A 17,255-nucleotide genomic window follows, 5' to 3' on the forward strand; every position below is an offset into this window, starting at 1 on the left:
CAAGATACCAACCAAATGCAAAGGATTGGAATTCAGGGACGGTAAGCAGTATGCAGATAATATCACCATCTTTGGAGGTAAAGACAGGGCCGGTCCTGAAATTTTTGATGATCAGGGCCGAAAGCTAAAAAAATGCCCCTAGTATATAAAAAAGCAAATGGGATTTACCGTTATTTAATTAGTGGTAACGACAATAACAAGGTCGTTCTAATCTTTTTGGAGGCCCTATTACATCTGTTATAGTTATTATTATAGTTTATCTAAAACAAGTAATAAACAAAACAAAATATAACAGTTCAAATCATGTATTAAAAGTCTTACAATATAAAACAACCAGCCTTGAGGATTGAAGATGATATTGATTCTTGCCTTCTTTGTTCTCCCAAGTCCCAAAAGCCCAAAGCTTTTGAGTTTTGACTACATTGCAAAATCAAGTAAACAATATGAAGAGTTATTACATACATGTGTTCATTGATAGAATTCCTAAAGCAAAATCGGTAACCATGCTTATCGTTATGTGACTGATTGTGTGTATGTACATGTTCCAGCCTTGGTTCATTAAGCAGTAAACACACATGTGACTGATTGTGTGTTCTTCCTTTTTTGATATCAAAACTCATAATTCACATGTTTTATATGCCAATCTTATCTGGGTTTCTTCTAATTTTGTTGTATTTCTTTTAACTTACTGCTGAACATTGTGTTGAACTTGGACTTCTTTAATGAGAAAATCAAATAAAAGGCCATGAAAAAAGTCTCCAGTCTCCCAAGTACAACAAAAATCTAATGGCCTCCGTTCTTGATTCATCAAATTCATTTAATCTGAAGCAAACCCAAATCTAAAATCACCATAAAGATTCAAATTTTGATAATGATTTGGTGAAAAACAGGTGTGGATTCAATAGCCATGGGCATGAAAGACAAGAAATTGACTATAACAAGGGATGTAGATCCGGTTACAATTGTGTCTAAACTCAGAAAGATTTGTCATACAGATATTGTATCAGTAGGCCCATATTACAATTATCACCAGTAGCATCAACCATATCCATATTACAATTATCAACAACAGCAGCAAGTTAGCAACCATATTAATGTATTATCAATATAATCATCCACCAAAACCATTTTACTCAAAAGTTGTTCATGATGAGACCCCCAATTGTGTTATTTGCTAATCAAGCTATTATCAGATGATCAAAACTAAAAAGAAACTCAAAAGGATGAAATAAGATTATACATATAATCCATAAAAACTAAAAGAAATGAAATCCTAATTATGAGAAATTCAACGATAACAATGAAGAAATCAATTAAGGAAACAACCTCACCTTAATCAAGCCACAAGTTTCCAAAATTTGTATGTACTCTAATGTGTTCTGCCATTGCTCCTCTTGAGCTTTTGCCTTATTCTGAATTTTCACATTCACAACAGTAAGAGCTAATGAACAACAGTTGCAACAAAGTGTCTTGGGTAAGAGCTGATAAGGCTGGAAAGCAAAGGATGGGTTATTAAGAGAAAACAAAAAGATGATTCTTCATTTTGTTCCAATTCAAAGTGTCTTGGGTAAGATCTAACTAATTACATCTCAAACTATCTTCCAGTTCAAAAAACTGATGGTGCAAACAGAGAGAGTAGTCTTTCTACACTTTTGAGTACCAATATGGCAACACATTTGCATAGCTTAACAATTAACATGAATATATTCTGTAATATATCTCACAACTATCTTCCAGTTCAAAAATTGATGGTGGAAATCTGGAAATCATAAATTCGATTGAAGCCTATGAAGCAAAAACTTACATGTGCGGATGAAGAGTCAATCAAAGGTGAAATCAAGTGCTTCAATCGTGTCTGATTAGGGATTCGAAACCCCTAAACAAGTGAGAGTCGAGATTCAAGAAGATGGAGTGGAGGGTTAGTCTTCTGTTGTTTGTTCAATCGCTCAAATATGGCGTAATCAATAGCATCTAGGGCAAAGTCGTAGAGGTAACCATAGATCAATCCTTACCACAATCAACCGAGAAATGAAAGAGCGTAACCAGAGCATTGAGGGCCGGCCCTGTAAAGAGGTTGTTTTTGTTCATTTGTATTCGTTCATTTATGTTCTTTTTATATTCATTTATGTTTATTTAGCTTCTTAGCGAACGAAAACGAACAAGTTCATTTTTTTCTAATGATCGAACATGAACAAAAAGAAATTTGTTTTTGAGAAGGACACAACCAAAACGAGCGCAAGTTAATGCACCACGACTTCATGTAAAAACTAAAGTCAAGAGGATAATTAGCAGAAAATAACTTGGATCGATAAAAATCAGACATTCGATACATGAACAAGCTTTCGTTTCATTTTGTTCGATTTGCTTATAACCCCATACATAGACGGTGAATCTACAAATTTTTGTATTATTGTTGTTCAAAAAAACAAATGGATGATTCAAATACCATGCAATGGGGTTTGGGGGACAAAGAAAAGGAATATTAATGATAACAATTATGATTGTGGGGATCATAATTGAATAAATTAAAGTAGGAGGGTTCTAATTGTATGATTGCTCGTGGCCAAAAGTTATGATTGCGACCCATTCCAATTTTAAGTCCAATTACTAAAATTAAAAAAATTGTAATATTTGCAAATTATCAATATGATAAATGATAGTTAAAACATACAGAGAGGTTCTCTTTATCGATTAAAAGTGCTCAAAAATCCGATCAACCCAACTCAACTTAACTTAACGCAAAATAATTTAACCCAAATCAACCTGATATCTAATCGAGTTGTAAAACTTTCAAACTATAGGTATTAGGTTGATATTGAGTTACTTTTATTTGAACTCAAACCAACACGATGAACCCGGTATCTTTTTATTTCTTTAACTTAACATGTACTTTAGACAATTACTTCATCTCTATATAACTCTTTTTCATACATGTTCAATACCTATGAAAACACACACACACACACACACACACACACATATATATATATATATATAGGTGAAGGATTGTGTGAGAAAAAAAGTTAAGTTGAGAAGCGGTAAGAAGGGATCTGGACCCTTGATCATTTTTGATCTCAAACCCACCCATAAATTGCGTTTGATATGTGGATTGATCTGGTGCATCTCGGTGCAACTCATCATAATGTGCATACAATGGTGGAGATCTATTCTTATGCTTTTTACGCTTCTCATTTTAACTCTCCTTCTCACTGAAGCCAACCACATATATATATATATATATATATATACACACACACACACACAAATGCATACATACATACATACATACATACATACATACATACGCACATACGCACATACGCACATACGCACATACGCACATACCCACATACGCACATACACACATACACACATACATACATACATACATACACATACACACATACACACATACATACATACAAGAAAAGAATCGTGTGAGAAGGAAAGTTAAAATAAGAAGATATCTGAACTCTTGATCATCTTTAATCTCAAATCTACTCATGAATCGCGCTTGATACACTGATTGATCCATCGCATCTCGATGCATCTCATCCTAATATGCATCGAAAGGTGGAAATCTCTTCTTACACTTCTCATCTTAACTCTCTTTCTTACCGAACCCAATCCTATGTGTGTGTGTATATATATGCAAGTTGAGAAATTTAATTCAAAGTGATATACTTAAGATTTAAGAAGTATAGATAAGTTGTATCAAATAGTTGATGATAAAAAAAAAAAAAATTATGAGTAGACTAGAGAAAACAACATATTCAAAGTTAGAAGAATATTTTCATTTACCAAAATACCAACCCGACTAACTAGCCCAACACGTACGATTTGGGTTGGGATGAGTTGCACTTTAGTTTGGTTGGGTTAGGTTGAAATATTTCTAACTGCAAGCATTAAGTTGGGTTGTTCAAATGTTTTCAACCCAATCAATCCAACCAATGAACACCCCTAGTCTCGATCGATGGTAACTATAAACTTGGTGAAATTAAGGGGTGCCAATGTAATTTTGCAAACCAAGGGGTTTTAAGTATTTTTTTTTTGCATAAAATTAAAATCCAATAATCTTTTAATAATTAAGCAAAAACACAAACATTGTTCAATGATCAAATGGATAAATTATGATGCTTATTAAACATGTTGTAAGTTGTAAAGGACAAGATTAGACATCGCAATCGGGTATCCGTAACGTTACGATATAAAAACTTTATATTACTTATTTTTCAATAATTAAAATTTATAAACTGAGATAATATAAAAAAATACTAACAGATAACTTAAAATTAATTATTTTAGATACATTATATTATCTTATCGTAACCTTTTAAAAATATGCATCCAAATTCAAAATATAAAAACCATTTTCATGAATAAACGATAAAAAACGACAAACTGATTTTGAACTTCACAAGTACTAAACAAAATTCTACACAAATTATAATTTTAACATTTTCAGTATAAAAAACAATCATGTATAAAAACATCTCCAACAACTATGCTAAAATAGAAAAAAAATGAATTTAACAGAAAAAAATAATTTACATGACTATGCTATCTTGCATGCTAAAATAAGAAAAAAGGGAAAAGATTGTGAAAATCTTTAAATAGAAAGAGAGAAAAATTATTATTTTGATACTTTTCGTCAATAAAAGGTATTGAAAATAAATGTTTAGGAAAGAGAAATTATATTTTATTAAATGTGTTGGATATTTTAATAATACAGTTAATGTTATGATTGATATAATTGAGTAGCTGTTGGAGTTGAATGTAATTTCTTTTAAATTTTTTGACTTTAATACTTTATTTTAGAAAAAAGATATAACATAACTATTAGAGATGTTGTAAGTTTTCATTGTTCATATTTCCCATTTAAATTAGCTTAATTAGTTAAATATTAAACTTTAACTAAATAAATGTTCGAAAATTGTTTAATTTAAAGGAAAAAGTCTAAAAACCCCAATGGATGTTCGTGTTTGGAATGATTAAGTCTTTGGACAATTTTTTGGGACAAATAAGTGTTTAGAAATTGCAAAACATGTTAAATAACTCATTGGACTTTATAAAACCTGTTACATACATACTTATAACCTATAAAATTGGTTAATATAGTAAAATAATGAAGAAAGTATGGGAAAAAAAAAACTAATGGACTTTCATATTTTAAACGATTAAGTTTTGAAACATTTTTTGAACAAAAAATGTACTTACATCTATAAAATGAAATAAATATAGTAAAAAAGTACTTACATTTACAAAAAAATGTATTTACATTTAAAAAATGTTACTGATGAAATTTATTTTAATTAAAAATAAACTATATTCTGTCAGTAATTTTTCAAATTAGAAAAAATAAAAAAAGGATTATTGATTGAATTTATTTTAATTAAAAATAAAATATATTCCGTACATGATTTCTTAAATAAAAAAATAAAAAATGATTACTGATGAAACTTATTTTAATTGAAAATACAATATATTTCTTTGGTGATTTTTCAAATTAAAAAAATAAAAAATAATTTGATTAAGTTACTGACGGATTAACAATAAAATTTAACTAAATCATAAATATTTAAAATTCGTTGTTATTACTCATTGGTATATATGCATGGGTTATTTATATCTAATTGATGGCTAACTTGATCATCGTCAGATGTTCTAAAATAATAAATATTAGTAAGTGTGAAATATTGTAATTGAATTTTGTCGATGATATCATTCCATCGACGGATTAACGACGAATTTTAGTTAATTATGTATTTAGTTAAATTTTTATCGTTAATCCATCAATAATATAATTAAATTATTTTCTATTTTTTTAATTTAAAAAATTACCAAAGATATATATTTAGTTTTAATTAAAATAAATTTCATCAGTAATCATTTTTAAATATTTTTTCTTGTTTTTTAATTTGAAAAATCACATATATAATATATTTTATTTTCAATTAAAATAAATTTAATTAGTAATTCTTTTTAAATTATTTTTATTTTTTTCTAATTTGAAAAATCACTCACATAATATTTTTTATTTTTAATTAAAATAAATTTAATCAATAATATTTTTTAAATATAAATACTTTTTTTTACATTTGAATACTTTTTTTGTATATTTATTTATTTATAGATGTAAGTACTTTTTTGGTTCAAAAAATGTTTAGAGACTTAATCGTTCAAAATATGAAAATCCATTGGCTTTTTTCCCCATTATTTTACCACATTAATCAGTTATATAAGTCATAATCATGTATCTAACAGGTTTTAGAAATTCCAAAAAATTATTTAACAGGTTTTGAAATATCTAAGAACTTCTTCTAAAAAATTGTTCAAAAACTTAATCATTTTAAACACTAAAGTTCATTATGTTTTTTTTAGACTTTTTCCTAACTTAAAACGGTTGGTATATATATATACCTAATTAATTTTAAATAAATAAACGATAAAAAAATATTTAATTTAAATTACCATCCATAATATATCAAGCATTCATTAGAGCATCTAAATTCTTTAAAATAGAGATTTATAAGATTTTTTTAATAAATTCTCTAAAAGCTACTTTAAAATGAAGAAATGAGTGGGATGAAATTCTCCAAATTTGGAAAATATTTCAAAAATGATTACACATGTGAACAAAAAATTATTATTTAGGTTCAAATCCAAGGAAGAATAAAAATCTTTTTGTGGTCACGGAGGTTCAAACGCGGTGACTCCGGGTTATCTGTAAAGCAGGTGATCGTCCTCGGAATAGTCGGCTCGTATAGCGGATTGGATATCCAGGTTAATCATATATATATATATATATATAGAAAGAGAGAGAGAGAGAGAGAGAGAGAGAGAGTTTGTTTCAAATACAACCCGTGTATTTGTACAACCAATGTAACCCAATAAATTGAGATATTTATGGAAATGATGAGATTTCATTTATTATGATTTGAATATTTATGTAAGATGAATATGGTTCATTAATTATGATCAATATTTTATATTAGGTAACAATGAAAATTTCTATGAAATCACATATTAATCAAATGAAATGAACGGTTGAGATTGAGTTATATTGGTTGCACAAATGTCAAGGGTTGTATAATAACCAACCCCTCTCTCTCTCTCTCTCTATATATATATATATATTCTTTATTCTTTCTACTAATATAGAAGAGAAATAATATTTATGAAAGATATTGATTTTTAAATAATATAATTCACATTGTAATCTCCAAAATGGAGAAGTTGAAAATGAATACAATTTTATCAACAATTTTGATTTTTAGTTCTTTATTTTATAAAATCTCCAAAATAGAAAAGAAAACTTCAGAATTTTTAAAACAAAAATACGTTCAACTTCAACAATATTTTAGATATTACGGAATTTGATTATATTATAACCTAATTTATTATTTATCTCTAAATATTTATTTTTAAAATTTCTTATTGATAAAAATATATGAAAAAGAATTATATCTCATTATAATAATTTTTCTAAATTTGAAGATTATGAAACCCTTTATTCTACCGTTTTAAAGAATTTATTGAAAAAAAATACATAAAACATTTATTTGAAAAATGTGATAAAGATACTTTTACATTTTCTTTTTTCAAATGTGTACGGATACTCAAAGAAATTGAATGAGTGAGATTTAGGCAGTGATGGGTAAATTCTGCCACCGCATATTCCACCGGTGAGCGGCGGTCAAATGCCATAATGATAATGTCAATGTTGCAACCACCACAAACACATTATCATTCAATCAATCATCTTGTAACCCAATAATTGTTGCATTTCCCCTGAATCCCTGATAACTCTTCATTCATTGTACATGGAGAATCACTTTATATAGATATATAATATACTAAAGCAAATTTATTAAAACCTATGTCTACAATTGTAGACCTAGCTAAAAGACAAGTTTTTACACTTTTTACTATTTTTCACAAAAAAAAAAAAATTACATTTTTCACCCAAAATTGAAGTGATAAAGTTTTTGTTAATTATATTAGTTAGAGGAATCATAGTCGTGACAAATTAAATACCATTGGGACAAAACCCATAATAAAAGTAAGTACACCCTAATTTTGGTCCTTGAGGTTTAATATAAATTTGAAAGTAGGACCTAAATTTGAAATTTGATAACTTTAATTCTCATTTCTTTTTATTTGAAGAGTTTTGGCTGCAACGAGCTCTTTATCCAAAAGATTGATGTCCAACACATTTGATTTCGGAGGAGGAAGAGAACACAAGCGTAGAGTATTTTAAACAACAACTTTTTCGATGGTCTTTTCAGCTTTCTTCTTTTTCCTGAACTCCTCTTCTTCTTCCGCAGTCATAATATACTTTTCCATGTCCAACCTCTTCTGGGTAATGATTGTTCCGATGGTGCCTGAATAGGTTTGAAAGATGACAATTGAACAAGTTCCGATGTTGTAATGATATTGGATTTAGGTTGTTAAAATTATTTCTTCAACAACATCAGATTCTTAGAGATTAACTTCTTTCTCAACATATGGACATCCCTTTCAATGGCTTCATCATTTAGAGGTCTCCCCATCTCAACTGTGTGTTCCTTCTCTTCAATGGTCTTTTCAATTTTCTGAAAAACAACAACAACATCCTCTTTATTTTGAAGTTCCTCCTTCTCAACATTTTCCTCCCCCCCCCCTAGCATTGTCTTGAAGTTCCTCCCCCTCAATAGTACGTATATGGTTCCCATGTTCATCCTATGGAACACCATATGTTTGATAACCAAAAGAGCCTTCATGGGATGGTCTGTGAGATTCATCATCGTCATCATTATCTTCATTCGTTCCTATGCTAATGGACGAATGTGCAATATTCTCCCCCTCACTAGCATTAGGAGACGAATCAAGTAAAACTCGAAGCTAAAGAACAACATTATTGAAAAGTACCCCAAGCTTTTTGGTGCGTCTTTCAATAATGTACATCAACTCTCTGTTAGTGAAAGAAGGGCTTCACTCAGTGACTGAAGTTAGTTGATTTGGATAATAACATGATTCATTTCGGTCTGTGTATCCATCTTTTGATGAAGCAGATCAAAAGATTCTTTGATTGCAGCTGAATTCAATTTATTAGGTAATCTATTTACCTCTCGAATTACAAAGCCTATTGAAGTGCCTAAGTTCTTGGCAACAGACACTATCAAATTGATGTGAGTCAACCTTAGACTTTATTGTTTCGATAGATATCGATGCAGGACCCAATGAGTCAGAGATGAGTTTCTTAAACTGTATCCCCTTAACCATGGATTTATTACATTGATCCTGAAATCCTTTAAGATCTAATATTCTTTTCAGCATTTTATCCATGCACTTGTACTAGTTGTTGTGATATTCAACCTATTTCTTTAGGGCTTCCTTCATTTTCCTACACCTTTCATTTAACGATCGATTTTGCTCCAAAAGTTGTTGAATGAGAGTAGCCATTTATGAACCAAATAGACGAGTTTGAAGATTGAACTCGCATAATTGATCAACAACTTAAGCATGTAGAACATAAAGTGTTCGGATTTGATGCATATGATCACACCCCTGATGAGTTGTAGTCGATGGTTAAGGTTGCTTAGTGAATCCGATGTGAGTGATAACATCAGTTGATGTGAAGATCGATTGAGAACCAGATGTGGTCTGAAGTGGGAGAATGAAGCTGAGTAGGATCTGAGCTTCTGACACCAAAGACATGTGACTTGAAGGAAGTTCAGTTGAAACTAGTTCCTCTCTTTCAGATGATGAAGATTGGAGTGCGATGATTCCAAAGATATGACTGAAGTGAAGGTGCTTGATGGAGCCAGTGAGCCTATATCATCGGATTCTCTTAAAGTAACTTGTGTACCATGAATTTCTTGCAATAGAGATATTAGATATGAATCATCTTCCCTAGTAGTGGAAACTAATGGTTCATTGAATATTTGGTACATTTGATTTTATAAATCTTGTGAAATACCCATATTTGAGATTTTTGGATATTTTAACAAATGAATCATAAGTATGGGATCTTTTGATGACTTGTTTTATAAATGAAGATTATTTGGTGATAATGCATTTCTAATGTATTTTGTTTGGAAAATGTTTATTGTCACGTTACAGGACAATTTGATGCATAAGTGGTATGATTTTCATTGGAAAATGAACTGCCCAATTAATATTGGGTTTTTGTCTTAATCATGCCTTTAAGCATGTGTATGCATAATTAGTGGTTAACTACGTTTTATTGTTTAAGATGACTTTGATTGAATAGTCAATTGAATTATTGAGCTTTTGGCTTGATTTCGACTCATACGAGTCTTGGGGACATTTGTCTAGTTTGTTTTGCTCATGTCGAGCTTTTAGAGTTATATGCAGTTATGACATATTTATTTGCAAGTTACATGTTTTGAGTGCGTTGGTCATTCGATCAGGGTCATGTAATCTACACTGTAATGCAATGGATCCATAGGCAAAAGAGTTATTTGGAATGTGATAGTTATCCGTGTATTGTATTCAGAAACTCAGATTAGTGGAGGACTCAAATTATAGACCATGGGTGGTTGAACTTGATGACGGTGTGGTGCATAGTGAAACTCATTAACATAGAATTATGGCTTAGTTTTGTTTTCGCCACATTCTATGGATACGGGTAAGGTTCTAAATGGGTGAGGCGTGACAACGAGGTCAAGTCTCAAGCCTTACGAGTTACGGCGAGACCATGGAGTTTTCCAAAGCGTGACTTAAGACAACAAATCTATATATCCAACCTATATAGTTCCAACAGTGACTTCGATGAGTTTTCATTTCTAAAACTTATCTATGATGTCTTCATTATCTGCCTCAACAAAAATACAAGAAATCAAGCAATCGCTCATCCATTGATCACCCATTCTATTGCGCAACCTATTTGTGAATCTTGCAATTGTGAACGTGGCAGCTCACCAGAGGTCCGCAGTTGGAAGAAGTCATGGCGTCTGGTGTGAGGCAGACTGGAAGAGGCACGCGCTCCTGGAAGTGTGGAACTTATGAAGAGGGAAAGTTGGGAATTTGGGATACTTCCTTTTTCTTGGTTGACTTTATCACTTGAAAACAAATGCACGTGTAGTGTAGGTGAGGTGATAACCCATTTACAAATTCAGCCCATTAATTATTAATATTAGTGGAACAGTGGGCCTAAAAACCCATTTAAATAAAACTAAATTCAGCCCAAGAATTAATTAGTACTAAAAATTATTATATTAATTTTTTTTAGTGTCTTGATAAAGTTATTAATAATTTAAATTCATATAAAATGATAAACAAAAGAAAAATCATGAATCAATAATTTGATATTTACAAAGTTTACAACAGTAATATGAAATAAACAAAGTAAGGCACTGTTTATAGTATACCTGTTTGGTAATCAAATAGCAAAATCAAGGTAATGAAATCACAGATTAACAAATGAAAGTAATCAAACAATATTTTTTGTATGCTGAGAAGTAATTTAGTGTTTTTTCTTTTTTTTCTTAATTTGTTGATTAAGTATTTTATTCATGGAAACTATAAAGTTACATTTACATTTACTCCTATTCAAGTTTTAAAAATTGCAAATTTCCTCCCATGCCAAGGGGTTAACATGGCGGCAAAGTTGCGCCTTGGCACCAAGGCACGTTTCTTTAGAACATTGGATACGGTCTCCCTCGCTATCAAAATGTGTTCTTTTCGGATAATGTATTATCTATGTTTTTGGTTGTTTTTAAGTATGGAGTGTTTTCCATGATTCATGGCTTTGAATATTGAACATTATCCATGTTTTGGATATTTTTGGATAATAGAGTTTTTATCCATGTTTACAATATTTGGACATTAAACTTTATTTATGTTTTGGAAATGAGTATTGGGTTTTGAATTCATATTGAATGAATGTTTTAATTTAGAGTTTTCATCACGCAATGGTGGTTTTTGGGGAGCTGTTGCTTTTACGATAAAGACATTTCATTTGAGAAATCATGTTTTAAATAAGTAGTCTTTAGTTGTATAGTTTTAAATTATGATAAAAATTGTTTGACCTCAGTAGGTGTTAAGTCTAACCATTTTTATTTGTCGGCATGTGCATTATGTCCTTGTTGGGGTTTGATACGAGCGACACTGTGATGAATCGAGTTCTAGTCGAGGCACGAGAAGGATCTAGCTATTCAAGGACATCTTTCGCATATTTGGAGATAACAATCATTGTTGTGTTTAGTAACACCTGTTCCTAATTTAGACTATGTGTAAGGTTTAAGTATTATTTATTGGTGTTAAACCTAGATTGCCGTTATACGTAATCAAGTGTTGACTTTTAGAAAGAGACTTCATCCTTATTTGATGTTTTATTAAAAAAAAATTAATTAAGTCGTTCTTTCCAAATTTGAGGATATCACAAAAACTGCAATAAAACAGTTCATATAAAGCCTTTACACTAGTAATCATCCAGTAGGCTCCCAAGCACTACATCCTAGTGGATTGTAAAGTTGGCCCTCACACAACATCGTTGTTAATCGTAAAGTTGGCACTTAGGCAAAACCGACTATAACAATACCATAACACAGTTAATGGTAACAATTCATACATAATAATAAGGTATAATGTCAAAGTAGGAGTCGTTTGATAACATATGCATTTCAGTTCAAAAGGTTATAAAAAACTCACCTAGATCATGTTGATACTGTAAGTTCTTATTCGATAACAAATTTTGATACTGAACACTTGCAAATGAATAAAGAGAGCATAGATCACAATCAAGAGAGATAGTCTTACCCTTATCTCTAAAAAAACTCTAAGATGCAAAAACGAACCACAAAAGACTGCAGAACAACACAAGACAAATATCGGAAAACCACATTACAGTGGCTTACACGACTTGCCAAGCGACTATAGACGCGACAAAAGTCGCACAAGTCGCTAGATTGCTCTCCATCGACTTGCAAGAAAATGCTCAAACCAAAGTACCACCAAAATCAATCCAACTTCCAATCTCATCAAAAGAACAACTATAAACCAATAAATGGTCCCAAAATGAACATGAAAGAAAAAGTCAATAACAAACCACAGCGGCTCATGCAACTAGGTCATGGGCTAAGTTGTGCAACCTACGATCTTGCCTTTTGATCCCTATTTTTGACACAACAAATACAAGTTTCAAAACCAAACTCAAATCTGTATAAAACCCAGTTTCCTTGATGTCCAAATACCAACATGAACAACCTTTTGGGTATATAAAAAGCTTTCCAATCATAAATTGACATAACTCTTTCAATATAAACAGTTCAAGAGAATTACTGACCCAAAAATGATGAAAGCTCAAGTGACCAATATATTAAATTAAGAACACCAAAAACTATAACCAATAAGTGAATCATGAACTTTAGAACAAGATACTTAAAATTGGTCGTAAGAGATCGATTCCAATACGAATTCTCATGGAGGAAAACAAAAAGCCAACCCTAGAACAAATCTTAAGGAAAACATAAAGGAGATAGATCCTTTAAGAAATGAAAGAGGAAGCTTATAAACTTAAAACTTCCAGGTTGTCCTTACTTCTTTCTTGGATCAATTTCACCAAAGAACACACCACCACAACACACACTCACTTATCAAACTTAGGTTATGGAAATGATTCAGCCAAATAAAAGAGATGACACACACACACACATATATATATATATATATATATATATTAGAAGGATACTCGTGTAATGTCGCGAGATACATTTTCATTTTAATGTTTTGTTTATTTTTTGTCTTTGTTGATATAATATGATTTATGTGGTTTTGAGAAAGATAATGTTTTTACTTTTGAATAAAAATAAATTTGAAGATATCATAAAAATATGAAAAAGTATATCGATATTAATATCAAATTAACTATTTAAAAATTCTCATTTTTCTTACAATTTCTTTAATTCAATTTTTTATTATACTTTAATTCAGGTTAAAAATGAAGTAAATTTATTTTTGGCTTAACAATAATTTTTTTATAAAGATAATGATTATGTTAAAACTCAATAATTATTCTAATTATATTTTAGATTTTTATATTTAAGATGAGAGGTTTATCCGGTATTTGATTATGTTTACCTACAGTTACTTATACGAATTCAAAAATTATGTTTTACTAAGTTGTACTTACGCATAATTTACTTGTAATCTTAAATTTTAAGTAATATGTATTAATACACAATACTTCATGCATGAAAAATAGTTTTTAAGAGTTTTTGTCAAATATTTTATAATATAATATAGATATATATTCAGTTTTCCAACCTAAATCCTCAATTCTAACCAAACTACGCTCTAAGTCCTTCAACTACCAAACTTTATGAAAATAAATATTCCAAACTACACTGAAAATTATCATTTTATATCAAATTTGTTATAAAGTTAGTTTGATTGTTTGAAATTTTATTAAAAAACTTTGCATGAAGTTACCTAAGTAATTGTATGCATGAAGTAGTTACATGAACCCTTTTAAGTTTTTAAAACTCTTTGAATTTCATGAAACTAACTAATAACCAACTCATAAACATGTTCAGATATATATATATATATATATATATGATAATACATCTACAACAAAATTGTATTTATAGGATGCCTAAATATCTTATTAGTCATTTTATAGGACAAATTTGAGAAGTTTTCTATAAACTCATCTTTTTACATAAAACTTAGAGGTTGTTTCTTTTTTACTTAACATGCTTAATGGATTGATCAACTTATTTGCACAGGTGTAAAATGGTGTTTAATTGCAGCATATTCGCACAACCCATGACTTACTTGCACAATAGGTATGGTGTATTGTCCCTATGAAGCCAAAAAAAAACATCAATACCCCTCCTTCCTAAAACACGCCTCATTCCCAAATTTTGTTCAAAACCCTGGCTATTGTACACCCCTGCAACATCATCTAGATTGATTTCCTTTACTAGATTTTGTTCGACCTCCTTTTTGGTGACGATTTCTTGCTCATCTTCTTCTTAGATTGATTTCATTTTCGTTATACACCCTAGCACCATCACTGTTATACACCTTTGCACCATTTACTTCTTCGATGGTCTCTTGCTCATCATCTACTTGAAGGTGGACAATTTCCATGGATTTTTTGGTGACGATTTCTTACTCATCTTCTTCATAGATTGATTTCATTTCTTTTGTACACCCCTGAAGCATCATTGCTCTACACCTGCACCATCTTCTTCTTCGGCGATTTCTTGCTCATCATCTATTTGAAGGTGCACAATTTCCATGGATTTTCAAATTTTCATTCGATTTCGTTTTCTTCTTCTTTGATTTTTGTTCGATTTTCAGGACCACCTTGCTTTTGAGTACAACGTGTTCGAACTTGTTCTCAGACTCCAGATAAATAAATATTTTGATTATTATGTTTTGATGTTCAAATAGTTCGATTATTCTGTTTTGATGTTCAAATAGTTTGATGAATGGTAGCTTTTTGTTTGATGAACAATAGTTTTTCTGGTTTGATTTTGATTGAACTGGCGCAAAGAAAAATTGGTTCAAACATGTTCAAAAAAGGTAAACAACAGTAAACAACACCACATTTTTGTTTGAGGGTTAGATTAGTCATTTATGTCACTTAGATTGTTGATTCAGGTAAAAAAAAAAGTAAACGACATCACATTTTTATCTAAACATAAAATTTTATCCAAACAAACAGATTTATCCATACATGACTTAATAGAAAAATTGGTAACAATTCCTTATTCAAAAAGTGTGGTATAAAATAACTGATACGACATTAGTCTAAGGCCGGTTAGAAAGCCATCTATCGGAAGCAAGGGGAATGTTTGAGAAAGGGAGTTAATAGATGAAATGGTCTTTTAATGAATAGGACCCAACGAGCTGAAAGAGTCAATTCCATCCTGAAGGAGCTAAAGAAAGCCTTTTATTTTAAAGTATCCTAAATTTTTTGTTAAAACACTCAAAAACGTCCTATAAACATATTTTAACACTTTTAGATTTGACACTTTTTTGTTTGGTCCTATAAACTTTAGTCATATAAAGTATTCTATTAGGACACTTAGACATTTTTGGCGCTCTATAAACCTGATGTTGTAGTATACTTTCTCTATTAATATCTTTATCTGTAACACCCTAGAAACACATTTGCACATAACCATATATCTCATATAACATGAAATACAAATTTACACATTTGGTCATACTATATACAAAAGTTACATTACAAAAGTAGTTACCAAAATTTTCCATAATACTCAATACAAGACTTGTAAACATAACAAGTGTTCAGATACAGATAACATTACATCTTCCAAAAATCCATACATGAAAGTAATCATGATCCCTCTATAACTTTTCCTTTCTCTTATCTTTCGATTATGCCCGACCTGTAATGCACATTTTTAAGCACCAAAAATGAAGGTCAGACCATGAGGTCTAGTGAGAAATCCCTTTGATTGCTATTATATGGTGAAAATCACCAAAACACTTTTTCAAAACCCATATATTTGTATAAATAACAAATAAACATCGTTTTATTGAACAAACATCTTTTTCAAAATGATGAGATATTAACCACTTATCGCATCAATAATAAAATAACCCTTTTATCACATAACACATTAAATTATCGCATCATATAGATAAATCATAATTTCCTCGAATCATATGGGGAGACAATCTCATTTCCTCGCATCACACAGGTGCGAGGGTCCATCTCATCGCATCCAATGTATGCGATAAACTTCAACTTCTCGCATCATAAGAATGTGACAAATCACCCTTCTCGCATCATATGGATGTGATAAAATCCACTCATCGCATCAATAGGATGCGATAACCCAAGTCATCGCATCACACAGGTGTGATAACTTAAAGTCATCGCATCATAAAGATGCGGCAACAGTTTGTCATATATGATTCAAAAATCCCAATTTTCACATTCATTTGATTTTGTCACCCTTAATAACCATAATACACCTTTCTTGATTATGTCATTCTTATCCTAAAATACACTCTCCTAATTATGTCACTCTTATTTCATAATACGCCTCTCATAATTATGTCACCCTTATCCCAAAAATACACCCCTCCTAATTATGTCACCCTTATTCCAATCATTTGATATAAACATATCAAAGTACAAAGTTATGCTAGAAATAGCATAATAACAATTTTCAAAATTCCCACGTAAAAAACCATACGATTCTATTCAACATTTAAGATGAAAGTTTTTTTAAATTAAAACTCAACTTATAGAATCACATAGA

This window comes from Cynara cardunculus (assembly GCF_001531365.2).
Source record: "Cynara cardunculus var. scolymus isolate 2C chromosome LG 10, CcrdV1, whole genome shotgun sequence".
In the NCBI taxonomy this organism is placed as follows: domain Eukaryota; kingdom Viridiplantae; phylum Streptophyta; class Magnoliopsida; order Asterales; family Asteraceae; genus Cynara; species Cynara cardunculus.